This window comes from Uranotaenia lowii, chromosome 3 (assembly GCF_029784155.1).
Source record: "Uranotaenia lowii strain MFRU-FL chromosome 3, ASM2978415v1, whole genome shotgun sequence".
Lineage (NCBI taxonomy): Eukaryota > Metazoa > Arthropoda > Insecta > Diptera > Culicidae > Uranotaenia > Uranotaenia lowii.
In genome coordinates this window covers 97702602-97730065 of record NC_073693.1, presented here as the reverse complement: position 1 = coordinate 97730065, position 27464 = coordinate 97702602, and the positions used below count along the sequence as shown (strand labels likewise).

The 27464-nt window shown below is 33.0% G+C and overlaps 1 non-coding gene across 1 annotated transcript; it reads right to left on the bottom strand.

Moving 5' to 3' along the window:
• Nucleotides 1-7835: 7835 nt before the first annotated feature.
• LOC129758869 (U1 spliceosomal RNA) lies at nucleotides 7836-7999 on the bottom strand. Its single transcript, XR_008740103.1, has one exon. It is a non-coding gene; the product is annotated as a U1 spliceosomal RNA (small nuclear RNA).
• Between the last annotated feature and the right edge of the window lie 19465 nt (nucleotides 8000-27464).

The following is a 27464-nucleotide window of genomic DNA, read 5'->3' as shown; positions in this document are numbered from 1 at the left end:
GATTTTTTGGGATTAAGGATCATAGTTTTCCTACTATACAATATTTTGACAATATTATTAACATTATAAAGGGGTTCGCTGTTGACATGGAATACAATTCTTAAAGATTTGTCGTCTCGCAATTTGAGAAACAGGTTTTTCCAGAAAATTTTTTATATTCTTTGCATAAAATGTTGAGTAAATGATCGCGATAAAAGATTTCAAAATAAATCTGATAAAAAAGTAGTCTCTCAAAGCCAATGCAGTTGATGTGACTTTGACACTTTTCAGACAATGCAAGTTGCCTTACTTTCATTTATACATATGTTTTTTCAACGAGTTTAATAATTTTAAAACTTCAAGTTTTAGATTTAACGGTAGAAAAAATAATCTTATGGAAATTTAAAATGTTTTTGAATTATTGAATTAATTATTAAAAATCAACACTGAGTGCGAAAAATATGAAAATTCTGAATGGAAAATAATAAACTGGAGTACAGAAATTACTAAAACTACTAGTTAAACGTAATTATCTACTTATTCAGAAAAAAACATTTCATATCAATAGACAATTCGAGTTGTTTTAGTTGCATGTAGTCAATGAACGTGTTCAATTTTGTATGACAATTTGTATGGAAGAAGAAATTTTCGCATATCCAAAAAATTCAAATAAGTTTGAAATTAAGTTTGTTTTTAATGATTGGTTTTGCCCATTCTTAAGCTTAATTTTTTGCAAACATGAGAGAAAGCAAAGAATTTCATGAAAAAAATTATAATAATTTCAAAATAAAAAATCGGAATCAATTGAAAAGTATTGTAAAATTGCAAGATTTGCTTCCTGGAGCCTTCAATAATTTCATGACAAGTTTTTGCGAAAGTTTTAAATCAACATCATCCTACGGTTAACCAGCTTTCAAATTAGCTGCCAAAACAATAAAATTAAAAAATATTTACCTTTTTTGAATTTTTTGTATGACAACGTATATCATTTCTGAGAAACAAATTAGGTTTAGTTTTTGTTCACATGAAATGTATTGTAAGAACCAAGAAATATTTAAAAAATCCAAAATTATGTTTTTTGAACTTTCAGTACATCTCTGATGGTTTTTGAATGGAAATTTGGATTTTCCGTACGAGCCTCCTTTCTAATTCCAAACACGTTGTTATAATTCACGGCTTAATCAATCGCTTCCAAAATTTTTATTGCTATTTTTGGCTGTTAAAACAACTAAATAGAGTTTTTGGAGGCAAACGAATTTATAAATTTGAAATTTCCAAACAAATTTTGCAGAGGAATTATGTACAACAATGGGGCAGGAGGAGATTGAGTGGACCAATTGTTGCACGACCCGACATTTTTTCAGGTTAATTATGGATCATAATTTTTTTTCAAAATCATGGTGTTAAAATTTTCCAACAAACGTTTCGTATAGAAAACTGATACTAAAATTGTTTTTCTCTAACGTAAAACCTTATTTGCCGTAGAAGGAATGTTAAGGTTTTTGTTAACAATCAGCACAAAAACCGCGCGAAAAAAACAAGAAAAATTAAAACTGTCATAAGATACACATTTAACAGCAGAAAATATCTCAAAAGCCTCATTTCATCAGAAAACATTCCGAATTAAATGATTCAGTATTATTTTTGAGGAAAAGTTGAAAAACAGCTGAAATATTGACAATTTAAGTCATGCTGTGCAACGATGGGTTAGGGGACAACGATTGGCAAATCACCCTATATACAACTCATCAAAAAATTTACAGAATGACAGAGAGCGAATAAATAAAAAACAACTTCTAATCAACTTGAACGAATTACAACCGGAAATGTTCCATAAACCTGAAGATATATCAGAAATTTTTAAGGAAGAAATGAATGAATGTACTTTCAACGTTACAGAAAATTGTAAAAAAATTCCTAAAAAATGGTGGACCAAAGAAATTGAAATTTTATTATCCATCAAAAATCAAAAATTGAAATTTTTCTTCAGAAATCAAAATGACAAAAACTACATCGAATACAAAGAAGCGAGGGCAAAATTAAAAAGATTAATAAGAATAGAGAAAAAAAAATGTTGGAAAGAAACAATAGATAACATAAATAGTGACATGAATACAAAACAACTTTGGAATACAATTAAAATGATTGGCGGTGGTAAGCCATCAAAGAACAATATTTGGTTATTAAATGATTTTAATTTGAGTAAAAACTTCATGAATCTAAATTTTCCTAATATAGAAACAAATATTCAATACTCAATCAAACCGGTTGAAAATAAATTAAGTATAAATTTAAATGAAATACAAAAAATAATTAAATCGAAAAAAGATCATTCTACACCAGGTCCTGATAATATATCCTTTTTTATATTAAAAAATTTAAAAATTGAACTGAAAATAAGAATCGCAGAATTACTATCAGAAGTACTTGATTCAGGACAAATTCCCGAAAACTGGAGAGAGACAAAAATTATACCTATACTAAAACCCGGTAAAGATCCGTTACTACCAACATCTTATCGACCACTATCGATGATATCAGTTTTACTCAAACTCAACAACTTCACGGTTAAAAATCAACTAGTAGATTTTTTAAACAAAAACAACATCATTCCAAAAACATCATTTGGTTTCAAAAAACATACATCGGCTGTGAACTGTATCAATACAGTGATTTCTGAAATACAAGATACGAAGAGAGATGGAGGTGTAATTATAGCCACATTCTTAGATCTAACCAAAGCTTTTGATAACGTCAATATTGAAACACTATTGAGCATTTTAGAACAGGAAAATATTCCAAATCAAATGACAAATTGGATCTATAATTATTTAAAAACTAGAACGACAATCTTAACACTTACAGATGGAACAAAAATAATAAATAAAACAAATAAAGGTCTACCACAAGGATGTCCCTTAAGCCCTATCCTCTTCAACATTTATACGAAACGAATCCATAATTTAACGAGAAATGGTACATTGATACAATACGCTGACGATATCACGATTTTAGTTCGAGCCATAAATGCCACAATTGCTGCCAGAAATATGAATATTATTTTAAATAATTTGATGAACGAGTTTAAAGATCTAAGCCTGGAGGTAAATCCATCAAAGTCGGCAAGTATTATTTTCACAAATAGGATACCACAAAACATAAATATTAAAATAGAACATCAGGTGATCGAATTTGTTGAAAACCATAAATTTCTAGGAATTATTCTAGACCACAAACTGAAATTTAAATCACATATAAATGAAACAATAGTTAAAGCAAAACGTAAAATAAATATTCTAAAGATGATCAGCAAGAAAAAAAGTGGTGCTCACCCTAAACAGATGCTACAAATAACGAAAGCATTAATCAGAACTATTTTCGATTATGGAATTACGGTATACGCATCAACAGCCAGGACAAATTTTCAAAAATTAGAGCCCGTTTTTCTTCTAGCCCTAAGACTATCAACAAGATTATTGAATGATACGCCGAACCAAGTAGTTTTTGCTCTTGCAGGTGAGATACCACTTAAATTAAGAGCGGAATGGTTAGCTGCAAAAGAGATTACCAAGATTTTATATTATAACAACAACCCGATAATAGAACACCTCTCGGAACTGATGTGCACCAACCAAAGATTCAAACATATAAGTTTTTTGGAAAAGGTTGCTTCAGATAATAATTACCTTTTTACGCAATTAGCTAAAAAATCAACAAATATAAACACTAGCAAAATTACCATAAAAAACAAAATAGAAAACATTAGCAAAAAGGAATCATCAAGAGAGAAACAGAGAATTACAATAACTGAGCTTAATAATAATAAATACAAAGACTACTACAAACTTTTTACAGATGGTTCAATTATTGATGGAAAGGTAGGTTACGGTTTTTGCGATCCACAAGACATGTTTTCTTATAGTGGAAGACTAAAACCAGAATATACTATAATGAACGCAGAACTAATAGCAATACAAGAAGCAATAAAACATATTATATCCAAAAACATTGAAAAAGCAGTAATTTTTACGGATTCTCAAAGTGCGTGCACTCTAATGGATAGTGATAACACAGACAATTACATAATTGAAAACATTAAATACATAGTTGAAAATAGCTCTATAATTAAATTAAACATTCAATGGATACCGGGACATACTGGCCACATAGGGAACGAAAGGGCTGATGTAGCAGCAAAACTAGGTATAACACGATTAAACATAGAACATTTCCATCTAACAAGAGAAGATCTAATGATAGCAATTAAACGTAACATTTTGAAAGAATGGCAGAACAACTATGAGGAACTTTCTCAAGAAAAAGGAAAGTTTCACTATGAACACACTAAAGTTGTGAATTTGAAACCATGGTTTCATAATGTAGAACTAACTACACTAGACACTATTTTAATAAATAGACTAAAATCTGGACATATGACTACAAAAGATAGACTTAAAAAATGGAACGTCATAAATTCAGAACTGTGCGATACATGTAATACTGTTGAAAACATCAATCATATCTTATATAATTGTGAAGAATTCATTAACTTGCGAAAAAACTATGATATTCTAGAAAACCAGAAATCACTTATCGACATACTTAAAGAACAGAACATTGAAGAATTTAAAGCATTATCTGACTATATACAGAACTCAGGAAAAAATATATAATGTTACTTACCGAACTCCATTTACTTATAACGTAAACAAATATCTAAACTACGAACTACGAAACTGAAATGAAGCACTAACCCCACTATATGGAAATGAACGGTCGATTTAAATTGATACGGAATTAGAAAAAAAAAGAATAAATAAATCCACGAGACTTGGCTTTATGGAACGATAGGTCCGAGCCAATATAAAGAGAGAAAAAAAAAGCACATTTTTTTTTATTTAATACGAAAACTGTTTGCACATTAAGCATCATGACATTTGTTATTACCAAGAAGGAAAAATTCTGTTCCCGCCATGGAATGTGACGAAATTATATTGGTTTTGGCATGTATATTGGTTTTAAAATGAAACGTTTTTATAATTTTTTACTATTGCAAAACAAATGATATTCCAAAACACAAAAAACTGTTTAAATATAACTAGGAAAAATTAATAATAATCATTTTAGAATTTCAATTTTTTTATTACTTTGTCTATATTTAATTTTCGTCTCTTAGCTAAGCTTTTAAAATTTGTATTAAGCTTCCGCTTACTTTGATTTGCCGTTTTATATGACATATTCTAGGTAACGGATCGTTGTTAAAAACTCGAAATAAAGACAAAGATGAAATAAAATTTATGGAATTTGATTAAAAGAAAATAAAAGGCGCAAATGTTTGATTAAGAATATGTAGTTTGTTTGCTTTCTCGTTAAGTGTTGGCGGAAATTTGCAATGCAAAAGTCTAAAATCTGTGCAGGCAGATTTTATGGCGAGTGTCGTAAATCAATGTATTTTTAGTTATTTATGAAGTCATAATAAATAAGTCATTTATTACGAATTCTCGACCTTAAAGTTTATGATTCTAATAACATTCCCTTTTCATTCTTTCTTTTTTTAAACTTTGCGCTAAATCGATAGGAATATTACAATCACGATGTTTAAGAGTATCAGCAGCGGTCAGGTGTCAAAGCTATTAGGGGAAAAGTTCATATAACGCCCCATGTGGCTAATATGCGCCACCCTTGTTTTGAAGAATCTGAAGCATTTTAAGCCTGCAAAATATTACCAATTTGTTCTAAATGCTATGATTGGTCATGGCAAGTATGATTTTTTCCTTAAAATGCTCCTGTGTCGTGATAATTTCACAATTTAGGTTTTTCTTCATTTCGATCTAAATTTTAAAACACTTTTAATAAGGTGTCACCAAGCAGAGAAAAACGAATAAGACAATATTTTCTGACACATCGATAGAGGAGAATCTAAATTACGATTTAATGCTAAAAAATTATACCGAACTCGCTATGGTATGCTTTTTATGGGTATGTTTTATCACGGCCCATGCGATCGTTATAACGCGCCAATCGTAGTAGGCTGAAAATAGCATTAATTTTTCAAAAAGGCCAATTTACATTGAAAATGAACAAAAAGTCTAAAACCTTATTTTGAGCGTTAATTCAGCCCAAAAAATCAACTTTTATTTTTTTTTTTAAATTTTGATTCGTCCATTTTGATTTTATTTTCATTCAAAGTGTCTGTAAGTATTGGTGTGTTTTCGGTCTTCGGCTGCTTTCGGGTGTGTTCGGCTGCTAGGCGCGTATTGAATACACGGCGGCGCGTATTTGCAACACAGTTTTGTTCTGTGGCTTTGAATAAGGTTTTTAAAAATCAAGTTTTTGAAGCAACTATAGCAATTTGAGTAATAAAAAATCATAGGCATTTGTAGAAAACAATTTTCTTCAACGATTGCACCCATTTTTAACACAATTTGTACGTGGAATACATAGAAAATCAGCGATTCGCTTAGGTGGCGCATAATAGGGCATGTTCCCCTATAACACTCAATTTTGACACTTGCTCCTCGGTATTGAAAAAGCAAGCCAGGAGCAATATTTGAATACCGACCAGCTGCTGATTTGACAGATACTAACAAAAGTAAATAGCATCAAAAAACAACAACACCTGGGATAGCACTTATCGCTGCCGATGCTTTAAGGGTTTAGACAACGTTTTAAGAATTGTAAGAATATGCGCTGTTAATAATTCATATTTATTCAAATAGTAATCATTTTACTTCCGCCTTTTCTATATGCTACGCCACACTTTTTGCGATTGTCAATTGAAAAATCAGGACACCTGGCATCTCTGATCAAAGCTCCGAAAAAATTCACAGTGTAATAGTTCCATTTCTGTCGCCAGATAGCGCTATTCGTGTCTCCCGATTTCTCGTTAAGTGGTGTATATCGGTTCTAGTATATCTGATCCAACCTTTTGAACAAATTTTGACCTTAATGCTGTATGATTGTTTTACTTAATTGTTGTAAAGTTAAGATTGAAAAGAATCGGGTTGTGCACGTACGTTTCCTTTTTAGTTGGGACATTTAAAGATGATTTAAAGATGATGAAATTAGATGGATAGAAGGTTAAATGAAATGAAAGATGTTGAAAATGAGCGGGTAGAATTTATATAGAAAAATTATCATCATCAGACCCCGTTCGATTTTGGCAACACGCCCGTACATTTTGTATTGCCAAAATCGAACGGTTTTAATCTCAGTTAATTTTACAAACTAACAATTATTATTATCAAAACCGTTGGTTTTAGTCAGTTTCCGACCATTTGTAGTCATTTTTAAATTTTTTCATCATGTTTTTGATGTATTTTGCACTTTTCTTGTTTTATTTATAATGTTTGTTTTTGTGAATCTTCATCATTTTTTAGTTGTTTTTGTCATATTCGGTCTTTTGTTTAAATTTGTTTTTTAACTTTTTGAATTTTTAATCTTTTTGTCATTTTTGAGTACTTTATCAAATTTAAAAAAATCTTTGGTTTTTATTGTTGCATTTTATCACCATTTCAGAACATAAAAACGTATTTTTGATGTTTGTCTAAATTAAATTGGTCCTGATATAACGAAAACTAAAAGGTAATGTTGGTTGTTTCTAAAAACCGTTCGATTTTGGTACATGTGCAAAAATCGGATGTTGCCAAAATCGAATGTTACCAAAAACGAACGGAGCCTGTATCAAATTTTTGTTCCGCAGTAACACACATAAATTACGGTGATTAATCTCTTCACAAAACTATATATGAACTATTGTAAAAATAGGACATTTGTGCATTAACATCAGGAGAATAACGAACACCAAATTTATTTTAATTACTTTTTAGATTCACTAACAATTTGATTAATTAAAATCGGGATGTGCGCGTACGCACGTCCCGGCTACCAAAAATTTCGCATACGAGTTATCCACATGAGGGATAATCGCAGGGGTCAACCCAACCGAAGTGCAATGGGAGGGCCTCACCCTGGGGGAACCGCCTTTCTGATCACGGTAACCCCTATGCCAGGTAAGTATGCTTTCTGGTGCTCTCGAGCGAGCTCCTGGATCTGGGAGGGATAGGTGCGGCAGTGATTGATACACTCTGGTCCGGGGAAAGGACAAGAGAGTTGGAAGATTCCAATTAGAACATGAACCTTTTGTTAGGAAAGGTACCCAAACAGAATTGAGAAAAATAAGGGGCTTTTTAATGAGAACGGAGTGTCATTGTAAGCAAGCTTGTGTGGAAATTTGTATTCAACAGGTTGCATACAACACTCAACTAAATTTTTGTAAGGTCCTAAATACAAATAGTGGGAGTATATCTTGCGTTATTATTTGAATCAATATAATAGAATTGAACCCTAATTTTTAATATTCAAGACTTTGCATTTTTTTAATCTTATAAATGCTTCATAAGTTTATTTGATAATTTATGACAGCCAGAATTGTTTTATTGGCTGCTTCAATGTGCTCTGCTCATGGAATGAAAACAAAAACGCTTGTCGTTTCTTCTACCTTTTACATCCAAATCCATATTATTTACTGATAATAAAAAGATGTTTAATAGAAAATTGAAATAATGTAGAGCTCTTCATCAATCATGTAAGTAAATATGCATTAATGCTACCTTCGAATTTCAGGTACTTTTTCGGTATCCCATAAATTAAATTGCAAACCACGATTCTTAATCTGCTTCTTCACATCTTGTTTCCTTTCTCTTATCATGGATATGCATTCTTAATTTGTATTGTTATTATTTTTCATTGTGTTTCCAACGAATTTATGTGATTATTTAACTTAACAGTTTGTATTCTGAATCCATCTATCTGAAGTATCATCACGAATCTCAACACTCCACTTAAGACTACGAATCTGGAACTGACTTCTAAAACTGAGTTTGAATTTCTAAATGATATTTGTTTTCAAAATCTTATAAGGCTTCATAAGGAAATTTCATATCCGAATCCGAACTTGAATCTGAAACATAAATTCGAATGTCCAATAGAAATCCGAATCTAAACTTACAAAATCATCAATTCAACTTGATTTGGGCAAAGCGTGTCTTAAATGAATGATAGATGATAGAAACTCGAGGACCTGACAAATAAGTTTAAAATTCACAAATATTAAATAAAAATGCTTAGCTCATTTAGAAATGGGACAGTTTCGAATGCGTGTATCTAAAAAACCATTCGTTTGATCGAAATACTTCCTATGATGGAATTAAAGGTAATCTTATGATAAGTCATAGAAAAATTTGAAAAAAAATCATATTTTCATATTTTTAAATTTTTTGAAAATCAATTTAAGTTCATCAATATTTGTCTCACAAGAACTTTCAAACACATTTTGTTTAAAAAGAATATCATCAAATTCGAGGGAAATTTGAGAATCAATTGGACTAACAACGTTTAAATAAAAATCATGAGCAGAATCAAATTATTGGGCTAATTTATCAAATATATGCTTGTTGGGTTCAAATATAAGCGCGTGGAGACAAATGACAACAACAGCAATTTGTTGCACTTAGTTCAAGCTTCAATGTGGTTCATTAGTTTTAAAAATTCACTTGTACGTTTTTGCAAGAAACGCTTGAGTTGTTGAGTAAACATACAACTGCATAAGTTGCAACAAGTTGGGTAGAAAACGTCGTAGAATGTTGAAATCTTGTGCAAAACGTGTGATTTGAATGCTCCAACATCTTATTCATATAAATCCTCATCTAGCTATAGTTGAGCTTAAAAAACTAACTTTTAAATAACTTTCAAAATAAAACCTATAATTCTGCTCTGGAAAGAGATAGAGTGTTGATGTATTCAACAAAGTTTCATAATTTCACGTATTCTACAACTTTGTGGCATAAAGTAAAGCTCTATCTATTGAAATAAAAAAGTTAGAATTTTCAATTTTTTATAGCGGACTTTGACTAACTTTTGATGCTTTCAAGCTATGAAGCATGTTTGAAGAAGCAAATGTTCTGAAGACACTTAAGAGATAAGATAAAAGACAGAGACGCTACGAAAAAAGTTCAACTTTTAGCTCTTTTGGACCACTGTGCATAGGGTGTTCCTAAATTTATGCGCCTATTGAGTTAACGGCGCCGGCCATGTCCTACTAGTCAATTGATAGAAGGAAATAAGAAAAAAGGGATTGAAAGATTCATAATTCATGCTTTAGGACCGGGGTCACCTCTGCGTACCCCAGAAAAACAATTTTGATTGGAATGTGGGTAAAAGGAGGCACTTTTGACTAGTGTTATCATATATTTCATATAAATATTTAATATTTGATACTGGAAAATATTCTTAACTTTTAGATTGCTGTAGAAAATCACTCATCAAGTAATAAAATACGACTTTTTTTTTGTTAGCATCTAGGTCCCCATCAAATTAGACTTGGGGTTTTCAGGTGAATATATTTAAAATATGATTTTGCAAAGGTTACGAAAGATAAAAACTCAGTATATGGCTGCAAAAAGTGTGCATCAATAAATGATCGATTTCAAGATATAGCAAGTGTATTGCTGATAATCAATGGTAAATAAATTTATTTTATTTTTTCATTCAATATTATATTATCACCTTAGATTACTTCATAGAAAGTTTTTCTATCGAATAAAGGGGTTTTAACCCTCATCCGCATTAGATTTCATTACCCTAATCAGCACTAGGAGTGTCAATTTGACACTCCAAGCTAAAATCATCATAACTCTTTTTATATATAACCGATTACAATAAAACTTATATCACTAGAAACCTTGTAATGTCAGTAAAATATGTTTAGAACATTATATATAGCTAAAGCTTATAGTTTTCCCGTTATTCAGCGCGAAAGAAAAAAAATCCGAAAAAACATGCCTCAGGAAAATTGCTGTAGTTCATATAATACATGTCCAAAAAAATATTTGACTTATGCATATGAAAGCTGAAGTTAATGCCTACATCATGAAGACAAAAAATATTTTTTTAAATTTTTTTTAATGAAATGGTCACAAAAAGTTCAAAAAAGTGGTCTAAAAAACCTACTTTTCATTCGATTGCTAGTAAATACTGGGCCTTATTCTGCGACGCGAATGAAGTGACTCGGAGTCACATTAGTCGTAGTCACGTGACTCTAGTCGGGGTATTCCGAGAGGCGACTCACTCACGGTGACTAGTTCATTGCCTCGGTGGCTTGATGTTCATTTTGACGTTCCAGAGGCAATGAACCAGTTTCATCGGGTTCACCATGCGAACTGTCAAAGATGTAAGGAACATTCAAAGCAGGTAGTGTGATATTCAATTTCTTGGATGACGTCACATACATAAAGAATTTCAAAATAATTTATTCAATTATGTAACCAAACCCAATGTAGGACTTCAATAAGAGTTTGATTTGTATTTTTGTACGTGACAAAATTTCAGATTTAGATAAAATGCATACTGAAAAGTATTTATTTTAATTTTTTTAATGAGATTCGAAATCAAGTCGAAATGTTTTTTTTTTCTCTATTCGGATTCCCCATTTTGAATCGAAAATTAAAATAGCTAGAGAATTTAAAATGCGGATTGAAACTTCAAATCCAAAATTTTAATGTATATTTACGTTTGTCTTATAAATGGAATATATCTTATTTGTATTTGACGATAGAAAAGGTGTCATCTTTTTTTTTTGCAACGATTGCGGTACTATGTGTCGGATCGAGATTAAAATTCTTACATGGGAGTTTTACCTGTGGTTTTACAGGACTGATTAAAAATTTAAAATCAGATGATAGAAAAAGGGGTCGTTCATGTTCATTGTTTGATATTTTTGCCATCCATTTTTTATGCCTCCGAAAAAGACGTAGATTCGTACTCGTGTGTCGTTTTTGACGGATTTACATAATCTAATTTCAGTTTGAAAAACTTGAAAAAAGGATAGTGTATAAAAAGTGTTTAATATTAAAATCGATATATTTTCATTAAGTGAAATTTTATAAACTTTAATAACAATAATAACTATAGTTTTAGCTCTGCCTTAATATACCAAACAAATCTTTAAAACTACATCATATATGATGAAAAGAAGCACCACATATGACGGAATTTTCAGTGCGAGTTAAATATATCACGTCTGTAAATTTGACAGACGTGTTGAATTTTCCAGACATGTAATATTCAACTTGCATCCAAAATTTCGAGACATGTGATGTTCTGTTTATTTATTTCATGCTCTGATATTACAAATTTCTTCGTTCTTCGTTGATTGAAAAAATATTTGAATGACAAACATTTATTCATCAAAAGCGCAATCTTATCTCCTTACATAACAATTACACACTAACTTACCCGAAAATAGTTTACGACCTAAATATTTGGCCAAAGTGTTGGGCTCAAAAACAGCAGGTCGCTGCCGGAAGGTCAAAATACGGTGTTTGAACAACTTCCTCTTCCTGTCCCAGTTAACGATGGCCTTCAAAGTTGTGCAACCACAAGTCTCTCGTTTACGGGTGCTTTCGCAAGACAGCAGAATATGAAGTTTCATGTGGGTGATGGATCCCGTTCCAGTTCCCGACGCATCTTTCACATATCTCAAAGCAAGTTTTAATTAAATTTTAGTTTTTTTTTCGAAAATATGAAATTATTAAATTAATACAATTATTGAAATTAATAAAACCTGTTAACGAAAGATTTGGATAATTATATTACTATAAAAATTTACTCACAAGCTCAATTTAGAAATTATAACTAACACATGTTCAAGCGCTAGAATCTCGTACCTTAGAAATCAGGCTACCTTATTGGATTGACAGTATTTCGGAATTCATCAGAGATGAATTTTGCCTAATATGCGTACATACTCAGGTGATGCAAATCTGATCGATTGCATGCAAAATTATGTATATTAAATTAAACATTTCAAATACTTTCGTGTTTTGATTTGTTTGCTGATTATTTTTTTGTGTTTCAAGTTGTGGAAAAAGTTTGTGCCGACATTAAAAAATGTATCTTTTGTCTGTTTTGGTTGCCACAAAATTTATACATAAAAATAAGCATCACCTTCTATTGTATTTTATTTGGATTAACCACTGAGTTCATTTGTAAATACGAAATAATTCATTCCAGCTGTCAAAAAAAACGTTACTGAAAACAACATGGGAGGCCTCGAGATGGTAATTATTTTTAATTAAATTAAATTTGTGTTATTGATATTGATTGATTTTATTCCAGAATGTGGCTGCTACCCTGAACACAAGGAAAAGAAACCGACCTCGACCAAGAAGGAACAGGAACCCGCCGAAGAAATGGATGTCGCCAAATTATCTTTAGCAAATCCCAATTCCAAGGATCCGAAGGAAACTTTCAATTTCGACGACTTCAAACGGTGTTATCCCAACGAAGATGAAGCCAAGTCCATTCCTTACTACTTTCTTCAGCGTTAGGAAAAGATACGTAAGCAGATCTTCGCTTCCATGTGTCTGTCCGGTGAGGACAACAACAGCACAATCTCCGGCATATGGGTCAGGCACGGACAGGTGCTGGCCTTCACCCTCCCCGACTGGCTGGTCAATTACGAGATGTACGACTGAAAGAAACTCGTGCCCAATTCAAAGAACACAAAAAAAATTGGTCAAGCAGTACTTCTCTTGGACTGGTGCCGATAAAGCCGGTCGCAAATTCAACCAGGGCAAAATCGTCAAGTAAATTAGCAAATGAACGGTTTACTCTTAGAATAAAATAAACTATTTTAAAACAGAAACTGTTATACAATTAAATTCACAAAATTCACACTATGCCATGGATTTCCTAAAATTTGCTTTGAGCGGCAAAGATTTTTCAACATTCGTCAGCTCAGCTTTAAAATAGCATATAGGTGAAATTCGTATCAAAAGTAGCTCGGAAACACTACAGGCTGTTTTTTTTTTAATGAATTGTGTTAAAAGGAATTCTCAAAGGTTTTTTTTTAATCAAAATTATCTAAAAAGAATTCTTTTTTTAAACAACATATTTTAAGCATCCATAAAATATTTGCCTCAAAAATTTGATTTATTAAAAAGAACAAGTTGCTTCTAAAGATTGAAACTAAGAATTGTTTTTTTTTATCTAAAAACATTTACTTTAAAGTTTCTGTCAATAAAATCATTACAATTTTGAAATATTAAGAATTTTTCGTTTTTATTTCTTCCAAGTCACCTGCGGAATAGGATACGACTTCAAAAGTCACTTGGCACCGACTTGAGTCACGCCATTCGCCTCTGGGAATACGGTGGCAGTAAAAAAAGTTCATTCGAGTCACCTAAAGTTCATTCAAGTCACGGCATTCGCCTGCTAGAATACGGTGACTCTAAAAATCTAAGTCACTTCACGTCACTCGCCTCGCAGAATAAGCCCCACTGTTTGAGCGATGGTATAGTTATGAAAAAAATATGACTACAAAATCTATTAAAATTCCAACATTTTGCTGTCTTTAGAATTTTTATGCAACAAAAATTGAATTTACTGGAATTTTTCAAAGTTCACTACTTTGCGCGATTTTTTTACAAATTGAAATTTCATCTGTTTTTGTGGTCCACTGTCAGGTTGTACCCGGATTATCAGTGCTTTTACTTTGTTTGGACCAATCAAGAGTATATTCATTGGAAAGCACATTTAATCTACATTCTAGTGAGGTGCTACAATTTTTCTTGTCTTCATGATGTAGGCATTAACTTAAGCTTTAATATGCATAAGTCAAATATTTTTTTGGACATGTATTATATGAACTACAGCAATTTTCCTGAGGCATGTTTTTTCGGATTTTTTTTTTCTTTCGCGCTGAATAACGGGAAAACTATAAGCTTTAGCTATATATAATGTTCTAAACATATTTTACTGACATTACAAGGTTTCTATTGATATAAATTTTATATGAAGTTCATAATAATTCAAACGAATTAAATAGATTTTACTTTTGGAGTGTCAAAATGACACTCTAAGTCGGAAAAGGGAGTTTTTTTGTCCAGGCTTCCAGGGTTCGTCCATAAATAAAGTAAAGATGCAATATTAAAGAACTTTTGAATTCATTTAGGGTCCCCGAAGAAATTTTTCTTTTTTGAAGCTTCTGAAAAAAGTTACAAGCATTCAAACTTGCAATAGTGTCAAAATGACACTCTAATGCGGATGAGGGTTAAACTACACGCGTTTGTAATTGCCTGGATACTAAATGAGCACAGCTTTATAACTAATTGTGAAAATTTAAACTCGTAATAAGCAACACAGCTGCAACTAGCCTTGAACGAGAAAAATATCATTACTTTTTCACAAAAATAAATATCATATCAATTTAGAAAAAGAAACTCAAATTTCTTAATTCTTAAACATTGATATTCTTAAACGAGATTTTAAAAACTATCATGTGTCTGCACCTGATATAACTCCTGCCATTTAAGATTTATGTTTAGTCAAATTTTCTGCAGTTTCCGTTTTCTATTAGTCAAATAAAAATAGATGAATTTGACCTCTCTCAGCTAGTTAATACACCTCTAAACGCAGAAACACGAGTGTTTTTGAAACTTTTTATGCATCTACAGTTGAATGTAAGCTACAGTCCAATTAAGTTATATCTTGAAACATCCTCAACAAAATTTATCAAAACTAAACAAAATCGGACAAAAGAGCATGTTATAAAATTATTGAAAGCTGAAAATGAACCCCGAGAACATTTTTTTTTCTTTTTTGTTGGGTCCCTACCACTGCGACCATTTGTTAGATCTTTTGTGGTTTGTCCCCTATTTACTGTAGCTTCTCAAGATAGATCACTCTGATTGATTACAGTAGTGTCACTTTCTTGTTGATCAGCATTTTCCCAATTTGGAAGAACAACACGAATGAAGTTAACAACCTTATTGGAACCTAAAGAAAATAAATCAGAAGGATCTAAAATTCCTTTACCGAGTAAACTAGTTCTTTTTGATATAAGACAAGGGCATTCACATAGAAGGTGCTCCGATGTTTCCTTCTCAGTCTGACAAAAACGACAAATGTCAGATTGACTTCTTCCCATGAGTTTTAGATGATATCGACATTCACAGTGTCCTGTAACCAATCCTGTAAAACTTTTTAAATCTTTTTTTGATAATGTTATAATCTTTTTCGATTTGTAAATATTTGGAACAATCATTCGCTTTGCTTGTCTTGCTCCTTCAATGTTTTTCCAGTTTCGTTCAATGATGCTTTTTTCTGAATTTCTTATTTCCATTTTTAAAAAGCAACGAGACACGCTGCAAAAAGGTTCAGGACCTAGAAACGGAATTGAAGAGCCTTGTCTAGCTAGCATGTCAGCTTTTTCGTTGCCTTCAATTCCGCAGTGCCCTGGCACCCAATATAGAGTAACTGAATTGTTCTGTGCAAGATTTTCAAGTGCCTCAATACATTCCCATACCAGTTTTGATGTACATTTAAATGATTTTAATGATTTAAGTGCAGCTTGGCTGTCTGAAAAAATTGCAATATTTGCATGTTTGTATCTTCTTTTTAAACAAAGGTTTGTGCATTCGAGAATAGCGTAGATTTCGGCCTGGAAAACTGTCACCCACTTTCCCATTGATATCGATATATTTGCGCCGGGACCAGTTACCCCTGCACCAGCTTCATTGTCCATTTTGGATCCATCTGTATAGAATAATAAACATCCTGATCGTACCTCGGGGCCACCTGAGCTCCATGTAAATCGATCAGGCTCTAGAACATTGAAAGAATGTTTGAAAATGGGTTCAGCCAAGACCCAATCTCTGTTGCTACAAATTATTGGATTGATTTTAAATTTGTCGAGAATTTTTAGGTGACCACTATTGGCTTTCCCTGTAAGTGATATATTATGTGTATAGCACCAAACCGAATAGCGACAGTAGGACTAGCGACGCTTTTTTACTAGCGAGATTCCTGTCATTCGCGGGTTTGTTTTTCTTTTTTCAGTCCAGTAGGCGATTTCGATGAACATTGTTTATGTTATTTACTGTACATTTTCCTAAGGCCATCAATCGCACGCTTCAAGTCTCCTAGGAAACTCGCGTTGCGTCGTTATTATTTTCATTCAACGTCGCGACGTGTGTGACGTGTCGCTAGTAGGCAAAACTGCTATGTTTATTAGCGCTCATATTTTGGATTTTTTCTGCATGCATAATATTGTTTTCAAGTCTCAGAGCTTGCTTCTTTGCTTCAAGCTGCACACATTGATGAATAGAAAGAATGCAAAGAATCGCTTCCATAGCTTTTGTAGGGGTACTGCGCATAGCACCAGTTATGCACAATAGAACAGTTCTATGTAGTTTTCCGAGAAGTTTTTGTGTAGTCTTTTCTTCGGTTTTAGGCCACCACACAAGAGCTGCATATGTTATTCTTGGTTTCACAATGGCCGAGTATATCCAATGTATCATTCTTGGTTTCAAGCCCCATTTTTTGCCAAAAGTTTGTTTACTAATCCATAAGGCTTTAGTAGCTTTATCCATTATTTGTTTGATATGGGCATTCCAATTTAGCTTTTTGTCAAGCACAATGCCTAGAAATTTAGTGTCAGAACTATAACTTACACTCAGAAATGAATAAAATACAAAAATTATTTCTTTTTATGTTTTCTGTAATTACCAGGCCAATATTTTTTTCAGTCCTTTAAAAATAGGTATCGGGTTATTATTTTTTAATACTTTGGAAATATTTCTGCTTGAGAAATCATTCTGTGCATAAAATTTAGAGTGCGAAACATTTCAACCTGTCATTTTGGTTTTCTTTTTCTTTCTTTTGTTGATGGATCGATGGCATTTTGTTTTGATCGTCGCGAATGTTTTGATTTTAAAACATGTACGACGCATCCACAATGGACTCGGAAAATTGGTGACCGCTTAAACAATATGACCGTCAACTGGAACGGAAAACCAGTGTCGATGCACGGCCGACCTCACATGGTCAGTTTTTCAGTGCATAGAACAAAAGTAAATCCGGTGGAAACTTGGATACCTCGTGCACATCCAATTCGATCAAACGGATCTCTGAAGTGAAGGAATTATAACCTGTTGAGAATCATAAGAGTGCCGCAAGTCCCAACCGGGTGCTGCATGTTAAGGTGGGTGAGCGTATTTTCAAACGTAAAATTATATTCATGTATTCATGGGAACGAAAAATCCGTATTTAAACCATAAAAAATTAAGAAAAAAAAATTAAGAACTATTTACTTATTTCCAGATACATCAACAACAAATTTGGACGTCTTTCGAGGACATGTGGAGAACCTGATGGTTCAATTCTTCCACGATAAATTAATACTAATGCGGATGTCGTGGATCTCCCTATGATCAGTTTTATCGCAGACACCAGATACCCAGACTGACCACTGAAGGCTGATTTTGGCGCTTGTTCCGCAGCGCTATCTACGGGTTATCGTGAAACTAACAGCCACATACACAAAAGAAAAATCTCGATATATCACACACACATTTGCATTGTGCTATTTGTTTTTTTACATCTAGTGATGAACACGGTCGTTTTTGATTACCTACTTTTGATAGAAAAAAAATAACACGATATAGGGGGAAGTCGTCTACTACCGGACACTTAAGGTTTTTAAGCAATAACTTCAAAAATAGATTTTTGTAAATATTGGTTCCTCTACTGATTTGAAGAGTTTCAATATTATGATCACTTAACTATATTAGAAAAAAAAAATTTACAACATATTCATGCGGTAAGAGAAATCATTTCATGTTAATTTTCACTCATTTCCAAAAGTGTTGTCTATGGCCGGACACTACGAATTACTTCAACAAAGTTGTCACCAATGGCACAAAAATGTAGCAAAATGACTGAATTCACTTGCACAAGTATTGTGAATATATGTTTTCCAATACTGAACGTTCTATGAAGCCAGCCAGTTTTTAACAAACCAGAATGAAACATTTGTTTCGAAAAAATTAGAGAAAAATTGTCTATGACCGGACAGCAAAATCTTAAGTTTCTCAGAGGACCAAAATAGTTTCGTTTTTGAACCCTTATCTTCAGCTAACCATTTGGGGGTGCTATAGAGATGAAAAAATGAAAGTTTCAAGTTGAAAACATCCATCATTTTAAATATTTTCTTGTCCGGTCATAGACAACAATTTGGTGTCCGGTCATAGAGAAATCGCACTTTTTTCATTTTCCTAATATTTCGATTGAACATCCTTTTTGTTATCTCATATCTACTGTGGTCGAAAGATAACCAATCAACGATGTCGTTCATGTGCAGTTCAAATTTTACAAGCCGTAAAAACTGACCTCAATACAAATGCAAAGTTTAGGCGATCCTCTCCGTTCTACTAGGCAAAAGCTTTAGATGCCTATCATTGGTTTACCTTTTCAGATTGGATTACCATATTTCTAACACCATATCAGGCTACCCTTTACTTTATTTTCATGGCGTTAAAACATTATTAGGATATTGTGTTTTCGAAAAATCTATGTTGTCCGGCCATAGGCGATGTCCGGCCATAGACGAATTCCCCCTATTTCGAAAACCACTAAAGAACCGTTTTTGAATTGGAGCGTATTAACCAAATGTGGTTAGAATTCAACCATAAAGCTTATAAAAAAATCATCGACTTCGACATAAATGAAAATTGAATGAAAACTTGAGATTATCTGCACCACTTCCTTATTGTGTTGTGGTTGAAAAATAACCATTTTATGACATCTTTGGCTTCATTTGTGAAGATCACTTTCAACTGCAAGATTTCGTCAACACCGAAACCTCCGTCAAGTTCAAGTTTCCCGAGTAGAAAAATATTGTGACAAACTCAATTATTTGTAAATAGTTATAAAACGATCTAGGACTTGTTGAGAAAACGACAAACATCGTAAAAACATTTCACTAATTGTATATTGCAAAACTACAGTATATTGAATGAGGCTTTAAATTATATTACTGTTTAGAACTGTTAAATCAGTTGAATAGACGAGATTCTTACAAAATTTTATTGAATAATCTGTTTCAGTTAGAGTTTCTCAAAACCCTTCACCTAGCCGAATTGCCGCATTTATAGAGGTTTACAAAAACTGAATAAAACAAAAGTAGAGGTGATATTTACAAAATTTGTAAAGCAATGTTCTGTTAACAGAAGAAGCTTAATGAAAATCGCAACAACGAAATATACCATTAAGTCACCATCTACAACAAAAAACCGGTGTCAGATTTTTATTTACTATTTTCTCCAATAAATCCTAAAACTTCCCTTTCTATGAAAAATTTAGTCACATTCGAGAAATCTCTTCTTTTCGAAATATCTAACTAAACTTGGATATCAAACTAGCCCTTTACCGCCCACTGGAAGAGGCAGTTGAGGAAAAAATATTTTTGGCTTCGAGATGATGCATTTTCCTGCAAATTTAGTACAATTTCTAACAAAGAGCGTTGGTTGACATAATGATGATTCTTGACAAACAATCTCAATTATCCGAGTCTGTTTTGTAAGAATAGCTTAGCTTTTCCTGTTCTGTTGTTAAGTTATTTTTTATTATTTTTTTAGTTATATTTCGAACCATTTTTTGAATATCGCACGTGTAATTGATTTTATCCATGGGTAAAATAAAACAAACGTGAATTCGTCACATCAAAATCAAAACATTAAATGAATTCACTCACACAGACATACGATATTTGACATTCCATAAAACGACAAGAAAATAAAAATGACTTTCGTTTGCATCAGGATAGTACTGTTCTTTTACCATTCAAAATTCGTTTTGGTGGTGTGGAAAAGCATTGAAATCGATATATAAGTTTAGCTCTGTGAAATTATTTCTTATTTACTGGGCATCGGTTAGGGAACATTAAAATGACCCTTATTCAAAATTATAGTTTTTTGGAGAATGGATCCATTTAGTTAACTAATTACTTTCGAAATATGGGTTTAACAAAATTTTGAATCAAAGAATTTGATTGAATGTCAAAGGTGAAAAAATTTCGGAAGCAAAAAGAAATGGATTTGAAACATACATTTTGAAATATTCCAAATTCAGTGCATTTTTTCAACAATTTTTTTCGAATAAAAGATTTTTAAGTTGACGTTTCTCACGCGCAATTGCTCTCGTGTACGGATTAAGATAGGGATAAAAGTCTAAAAACATGGTCGCTTTCAAGGTTAATTTTCCAGTCCAGTCCAGAATTATGCCAAAATCTCGCTTGAGCTTTCATTACGTCGTATGAAACAAAATGTAAACAAACAATTTTATTACGAAAAAAAAAAACAAACTAGTAGCAACTTCTTTCCATTTAGAATATTTTGTAGCCTGGACAACATATTCTATATGTGAAATACAAATTTCAAAGTTGTTTTGATAACTTTTGGAACAATTTTCTGTGAATTTTCAAGACGTTTCTTACGACGTAACGAAAGCTCACGCGAAATGGCCATTACAGTTGTTTTTTTTTTACATTTCTCACGCACATTTGAGCAGGGAAAAATACCCCGTCGACAAACACGGTCGTTTCTGAGGTTATTTTTCCAAAAATTTATAAATTTTAGTGAAATTACCAGCATTATATCACGAACACTTCCAGCGGCAAATAGGATTTAAGGACTTATCAATACATTTATCACATTTAAATATTATTCAATTTATGTCAATAACTTATTTCACTCCTCAAACCTATCTAGGTACGAGCCAAGAAACAGTTAAGATAGATTAGAATTCAAGTTTTTAAAGGAGTTATATCCATACAGTTTGTCTTTTTGATCGCAATCAACCTTTCAGATTAAGACGAACAATTCCAAACTCAATGAATTATTTATAACAGACATTATAACTTTCATACTGTAACTCAGCCGGATAAATTAATTTTGAAATCAAAACTGAATCTCAAAATTAATTGGCTCTGAACTAAGGACCGCTATAACGTTGCGTTTGTATTTTTTTCATCTCAATCGATCAACAGTCATTGTTTGTATAACATTCATCTCTTATTATGATACAGTAAATTAAAGTAAACAATTAACATTGAAGACAAAAACGATAATGAAAATATTTGAGATAGAATTTCAAATACTAATAGGTGATTCAATCAAGACGGTTTTTATTTGGCTTGTTAATTATCAAGTGTAATTTTTTTTCTTGACGAAGCACTGTAGTTTCACGATGCCCCGACAGATGGCGTATGATTCTGGGCGACTTGTAGTTGTATGGATTCAAGCGCCACTGATCAGTCTGGGTATCTGGTGTCTGCGGTTTTATGGTAATCATCACTAACAAGTGTACTCAATGCGCAAATTAAACAATTCTTTCAATTTCAGGAACGCTATCACCGCATGCATGATTCGTTTTCAACGAAAAAATTAAATAGTGATTATTTCGACAATTTTGAAATATCTGAAAGAAAAATTTTATTTTCATATTGTATGTTATTTAAAAATGTTTAAAATAAACTTGAAAATTCTCAAATATTTGAAAAATGCATAACAATTCTCTTATCAATGAAATAAGCCTGAAAAATAACCACCGATTTAAATTCAATTTAATTTACCACCACCAGATGTCACTGTCGTAGATATTTCTCAATGCATAAATTTTAATAACCGAGATATTTCTCGATGAGAAATATTTCAGTTATTACACGGCGAGAAATAATTCTGGAAGTGGGCACGGTGAAGCTTGAAAATACATGAAAAATAATAAATCTACATTTTTTTCATTTCTGAGTGTAGGGATTGTTCGTTCAGTGTTAGGGTGCCCAAATTAAGTTTGGTTTTCCTTGTAAATGGTATTACGGTTGTTTTTGCGGGGTTCACAATAAGTCCTTCTCGATAACACCACTTTGACACATATTTCAGTGCTGCTTGCATTCTGTTCACTAAAATTTCAGGATATTTTCCGCGAACAAGAATCACTATATCATCCGCGAAGCCAATAACTTCGTAGCCCAATTCACTAGGCTCGATAAAATATCGTCTACTATCAACGACCATAAGAGCGGTGACAGTACCCCGCCTTGAGGACAGCCTTTAGTTGTTTTAATTGATAATGAAGAGCTTCCTGAACAGGCAGTAATTTTCCGATCAGACAGCATTGTACAAATCCATTGCACAACAAAAGAGTCAAAACAACGATTTAGCATTGCTCTTCGCATTGAATTATGAGGAGCATTATCGAAAGCTCCTTCTATGTCAAGAAACGTGGCAAGAGCTATTTCTTTAGATTCCACGGACTTTACTATTTTAGATACAATAGTGTGTAAAGCAGTTACTGTCGATTTTCCTGCTTGATATGCAAATTGATATTTGTTAAAAGGATATGCTGCTAAGTAATTAGATTTAATAAATACATCTAACAATTTTTCTGTTATTTTCAAAAATACTGATGAAAGGCTTATTGGCCTAAACGACTTAGGTGATGTTTTGTCTTTTTTATTCGTTTTAGGTATAAAAATAACTTTTACTTCTTGCCATGACTTTGGAATATACCCAAGTGTTAGACTGGCTTTCAAAATGCTAACTAGCCTTGGAATAACAAATTGTACTCCTTTTTGGAGCAAAATTGGAAAAATTCCATCTTTTCCTGGAGATTTGTATGGTTCTATTGTAGAAATGGCCCATTTCAGACGGCCTCCAGTAACGACTGTTTCTATCGTTGAGGTTTTACTGTGTAAGGTTTCTTCCATTTCATTATGTTCGTTTGTCCTCAGTTCTGAACTAGTATTTTTAGTATCATCAGAGCATAATATTGAATCTGGAAAGTGTGTTTCCATCAAAACTTTTAGGGTCTCTTCTACATTATCAGTATATGTTCCATCTTTACGTTTAATTGTTCCTAAACCATTACTGTGATCTTTTGAAAGAACTTTTTGTAGCCGTGCTACCTCTGAGGTGTTTTCTATAGTTTCGCATGTGTACTTCCAATGCATTCGCTTCGACTTTCGAACTTCTTTATTGTACTCAGTTTAGGCCTTTCGATAGATATCCCACTGAGATGTTAATTTAGCTTTATTAAAAAGTTTACGTGCATTTTTCCGCAGTTTTTCTAATTTTTTGTTCCACCACGGAACATCCCTGTGCGCACAGCGTAGTCTAGTTGGACAACTTACCTCAAAGGCTTTTGTAATTTTGTCTGACAAGTGTTTTGCTGCCGCCTCTAAATCTTGACATGTTCGGATATCACTCATGACGTGAGATTCAGCCTGAGATAAATTTGAGATGTATTGGTCCCATTTTGTTTTCCGTGGATCCCTATACAGTTCCAATTTTTCTTTTTGAGCTTTGAGATCGAATAAGATATGATTGTGATCGGATAGTGATATTTCGTCAGAAACAGTCCAATTTTCAACATTTTCTGACAATAATGGACTGCATAATGTTAAATCAAGAACTTCTTCTCTAATTGCGTTTCTAAAAGTAGACGAAGAACCTTTATTACATAAATGTATATTATTGAATGTTATAAATTCAAGCAGACGTTCCCCCCTCGCATTAATGTCTGTGCTATTCCATACCGTATGGTGAGCATTTGCATCACACCCTATTATAAACTTTTTATTTTGAGCTTTGCAATACGCCACGAATGATTGTACAATTGCAGGGGGTGCTTCTTCTATATCACCCGGAAAGTAGGCAGAAGCCACTACTATTTCTGTTTTTCCCTTAGGCGTTGGCATCTCCAGCAAAATGGCCACGATATCCCGTTTAATGAATTCTGTGATTGGAAGAAAATTAAGATTTTTATCAACTAGAATAGCCGCTCTAGGGTAGCTCTCTTGTGAATCATATAATAACTTACCATTATTTGTTGTTATTCCTAGTATTTTGTTGTTGTGTGCCCAAGGTTCTTGTTAAATTAGCTTGAATTAACTTGATCATTTTTGTTACAGTTTAATACAGCTGCGGTTGGATCACCAGGCGTTTCAAGTTGCCGTGAAGAGCTCGTTGAGGCTTGTTGGTCATCATGTGACTGAAACATAGGCTCAGTAGACGGAATTATATTTCTATATTCGACTTGCTGCGTGCGTAACTAGGTATTTGTGTTTCGTTGAGCTGGATAGATATATTTGTGTTGCCATGATGAATTTGATACCATCCTTGAATCCGTGCGATAATTGGCGTATTCAGGATCATGCTGATGTTCGTAACCATTACTGTTCGTCGGTGCTGCATAAACGTAGGCAGCTTCCGGAGGATTTTGATACGTATTCCTATCAGGTCGATATTGACGCTGATAGTTTCTGCGATAATTTGTACCGCGGTTGTTGTTTTGCGATTTGCGATTGTCCCTTTTTCTAATAAACGCTGTTCCATATTTGAAGTCCAGCTGGAAGTTGCTTTGTCTTAAAGCATGTATGGATTGACCATCAACTACAAAAACCATTTCCTTATGAATCTGATTTATGGTATATGTGTCAAGAATTTGCCAGGCGCTGACGTTCAGTCCCGAATTTTGACTATCAATGTATTCTAATATTTCTTCAATGCTATCTTGTGCACTTCCTTTAAAGAATCCAATGAGCACTTCCGAACGAGAGATTCTGTCTTCTTCGACAACTTCAAGCTCGATTCCGACGTCTTCACTGACCGTTGAAATGGTTGCAGAAAGCCAGTTAGCAGTTGCCTGGTTCTTGCAAGTAATTATTAAATATCCTGGTTTGATAGAGCAATTTTCGAATTTAGGTTTTATTTCTTTGTTTTTTTGTTGTTTTATTAGCGAAAGTATTCTGGACTGAGTGTGGAATAATTGTTCGGGGCTTAGTATAACATCAGGGTAGTTTGTCGGAAGTATGCCGACCTTCACTCGACTAACTACATCTCTAAACGTGTTTCTTGGATTGTTATCTAGTATTTTTCCTTCATTAGGATTGAAGCGCAATTGCTCCATACGAAAATTTAATGAGTTTTTCTGATAATTATTTTGCTGAGAATTACGATCTGTCTCACAAAATCTTTTGGGTTGAGGAAATCCCCCACTGCTAGAACAACTCTGATCAACATAACGAGTTCTTTTGTTAGGGTCTGTCTGAGGAGTGTTGGTCGACAGATAGGAGTTTGATTGCAGAATCTGGCGCGCCTCTTCCGTGCTACGCCCTTCCGCAATTAATTTTTTCAAGCGTTTTTTGCCTGCACCGCTCAAATAGATCCATGAACTAGGTCCTTCTTGAGCCTCCGACTGATGGACATCTTTTACATTTGACATAACAGGAGTATTTAAGATAGTAAGATTTGATGGATCCTCTCTATTGTTGGTTCCCTCATCATTGGGATTGTATGGTAGCGGGCTGTTCAAAATTGATGAGGAACATGATAAAATATCTTCCGCCGATAGAGTTTCTAACATATCAACGTCTTCACCCAATTGCTTACCCGGGTCAACATTTTTCGGCAAAGTTTGAGTTTTAGAACCGTTCGGATCCATGCCTGTCGGTTCAGAGTAAACATGTTATGATTTTTATTAGCCTTATGCAAGTACATATTATCAGCTGATTGCTTACATATACATATGTATATATTATTAAGATGTTTGAGCAAGTCAGAAAAAAAAAACTGTAATAACGATAACAATAAAAAAAAAAAGACGTGATTGAATTTGATTAATTTATAATTAAAATGTAAGGTTAAATGATGGAACTTACTTTTGATGATTATATTTTGCTGATTCGTTCCTGATCGTCCAAATTTCTGTTAGCGAAAAGTGTGTTCCGAGAAAATATGACAAAATTGTCTATCTCTCCGAACAGCTGGTGGTTGGTAAGATGTATGTTAGCACTAGCTATTTTGTGGTATTCACACTAAAGATACGTTCGAAAATTCGTTCCTTTGTGTCCGAATTTTCAACGCTATTTGTGCACAGCTTTGTTGACGATCGTGCACTCGAGATTTCACAGAGGATTTTTTAATCTGAAAACCATAAATACTTGATGATTATAATTATTTTACGAACATAAACACCGGTCACACATTGTCTACGTTTCTGTTGTTATTGACACAAGATGTTTGCATTTGCCTTTCACTTGCTGTTCGTCAGGAAAAAGAAAAAAAAATTATGGCAAACTTACAGATGACAGACTTCAAACTGATCGTTTTGATCGTTTATAAGACAGGTTTCGAGATGACGGCAAACAAGGCGCAATAATAGCCTTGTGTGAGAGAGAAATGGCCTGAAGAGTGAAAAGGACCACTGTATCAATTAATGATGGCCTTTGTTCTCAAGGCGATATTTCCACAGCACTTTGAAGTAAAGTTTTTCACTTTATACACGAAAAAAGCCAGTTGCATTCACTATTCATCAACTTTCCGAATGCTTAATCACTATTCTGCGAACTTTTTATATATTAATACTGCGAAATAACCACAATGATTGCGAAAAATTTTCTCCTACACAAAAGCTCGATAACTGCGGTAACCAGTGCTGCCGAGTAGACCCACCCCGAGAACATATAGCGCCAGCCTTTCTGTTTCTACCAAAATTTAGAAAAATAGTGTTTTTTCTACCGAAATAAAACAAATAACTATCACCAGAAAACAAATAGAGAACTTCTCCAGGTACAGTGGAAAATATAG